The following is a 2,461-nucleotide window of genomic DNA, read 5'->3' as shown; positions in this document are numbered from 1 at the left end:
CTTGGCAAATTTTCTGGAGTTTTACGACACATTTAAAATCAATGGCATTTCTGACGATGCCATACGCCTTCGGTTGTTTCCCTTTTCACTGAGGAACAAAGCTAAACAGTGGTTGAACTCGTTACCACGAGGGTCAATCACTACTTGGAAATAAATGACCAAAAAGTTTTTAGTTAAATATTTTCCACTGGCTAAAACGGATAAGTTGAGGAATGACATTTCTTCTTTTGTGCAGATGGATCTAGAAATGCTTTATGATGCATGGGAGAGATACAAGGATCTTTTGAGAAGGTGCCTTCACCATGGGTTACCACTTTGGCTACAAGTTCAGACGTTCCACAACAGTGTGAACCCCTCAACGAGGCAACTCATTGACACAGCCACCGGTGGAACTTGGAACAACAAAACACCTGAAGTAGCTTACGAATTTATTGAAGAAATGTCACTGAATAACTATCAGTGGCAAGTTATGAGGACAAAACCGACAAAAGCGGCCGGTGGTTTCAACCTCGATGCGGTTGCTATGCTATCTGACCATGTAGAACTCTTAAATAAAAAGATTGACGGTTTGTATGGTTCTACTTAAGTACATCCAGTTATGAGGTGCGATTCAAATGGAAGAGGAACACAAACAGAATATCAATCTTTCAACCCCAACACTAAAGAGGAACAAGTCCAATACATGGGTAACAATAATTCTAGATCTCAAAATAACCCATACGGTAATACCTATAATGCAGGTTGGAGGAACCATCCCAATTTCTCATGGGGTGATCAAGGAAATCAAAGGCCACAACATCCTCCGGCTTTTCAACAACCACCTTACCAATAGGAAAAGAAGCTGAACCTTGAGGAGATGCTAACAAAGTTTATCTCGATGTAGGAAACTTGTTTCTAAAATACCGAAACAGCACTTAAGAATCAACAGGTGTCGATCCAAGGGCTCGAAACTCAAACAGGCCAACTCGCCAAATTGATTTCTGAACGACCACAAGGTAGCCTGCCAGGTAACATTGAATCAAACCTAAGGGAACAACTCAATGCAATTACTATCCAAGATGAGAAAGGGTTAGTTAAACCTGAACCAGAACCAAGGCAAGGAATTATGGTAAGTAAAGGTAAAGGCGAGGTAGACCACAGTGAGCAGAAACCGGTAAGTAAAGAGTACAAACCACGAGTGTCATACCCCAATGCGACAAGGAAAGACCGCACGGATGAACAATTTGGTAAATTCCTTAAACTATTAAAGAAATTACACATTAACTTACCATTTATTGAAGCTCTTTCATAGATGCCAAACACAGTCAAATTCTTAAAGGAGCTTTTAACGAATAAACGGAAGTTGGATGAGGCATCGCATGTGGAGCTAAATGCAATTTGCTCAACCATTCTACAGAATAAGCTGGCCAACAAATTGAAAGATCCAAGGAGTTTTACATTTCCTTGTTTAATTGGTAGCTTAAATGTTAGAAATGCTTTGGCTGATTTAGGGGCTAGTATTAATGTCATGCCCTACAAAATGTTTAAACAACTAGGTCTTGGGAAACCCAAACAAACTAGGATGAGTATTCAGTTAGCCAATAAAACTATCAGATTTCCTAGAGGTATCATTGAAGATGTACTTGTAAAAATTGATAAATTTATATTCCCAATCGGTTTTGTTGTTCTAGACATAGAAGAGGGTAGTGACGCACCTCTAATTCTAAGAGGGTCATTTTTAGCAACTGCTAGGACTGTTATTGATGTTGGTACAGGTGAACTCACAATTCGTGTGGGTGATGACTCAGTTACTCTTCAAGCTCTTAATCCTATTAATACTGACCATGTGGTGCAACCTTCTTTACAATAAACACGTTCGAAGAGCACACATGAGCCTTGTTCAAGGAACAATAAAGAACCCATCTATGAAGAACGAAGGCTACAAATCGAGGAACTAGATGAATGGTGAACACATAAACCAAGGACACACGATAAACCAAAACCACGCCATGACGAGCTCAATATTTCACCAAATTAACTTAAGGTTGGAGACAAAGTACTATTAGATGCAGCGGATCCTCGCTTTGCCGCTTCTGGACCTAATGGAGCAATCCCTCTTACGGTACTTAGCATTTTCCCATACGGTACAGTCGAGGTAAGTCATCCCAAATTTGACACTTTTAAAATAAATAGTACTTGTTTAAAACCTTATTTTGATGAAATTGATAGCAGGGATGAGGAGTGTAAACTCCTCACACCACTATGATCACGCAAAAGAGAGGTAAGTCGAGCTTAGACTCTAAATAAGGGCTTCTCGGGAGGCAACCTGAGCACTAACAGTATTAATTTCTTTAAAATTTCAGTTTTTAACATCTAATCACTAACTGAGTCCTTGAAACACAGGTTTTCTAATCCACACGGCCAGGCACACAGGCGTGCCTTAGGCTATGCTCACACGACGGGCGGAGACACGGCCGTGCAA

At 40.2% G+C, this 2,461-nt stretch overlaps 1 non-coding gene across 1 annotated transcript; it reads right to left on the bottom strand.

Moving 5' to 3' along the window:
• Positions 1-202: 202 nt before the first annotated feature.
• Positions 203-309, bottom strand: LOC121210376 (small nucleolar RNA R71). Its single transcript, XR_005905489.1, has one exon. It is a non-coding gene; the product is annotated as a small nucleolar RNA R71 (small nucleolar RNA).
• Positions 310-2,461: the final 2,152 nt, after the last annotated feature.

The sequence above is a fragment of the Gossypium hirsutum genome, chromosome A11 (assembly GCF_007990345.1).
Source record: "Gossypium hirsutum isolate 1008001.06 chromosome A11, Gossypium_hirsutum_v2.1, whole genome shotgun sequence".
Classification (NCBI taxonomy): Eukaryota; Viridiplantae; Streptophyta; class Magnoliopsida; order Malvales; family Malvaceae; genus Gossypium; species Gossypium hirsutum.
This window is presented reverse-complemented; position numbering and strand designations above follow the sequence as displayed.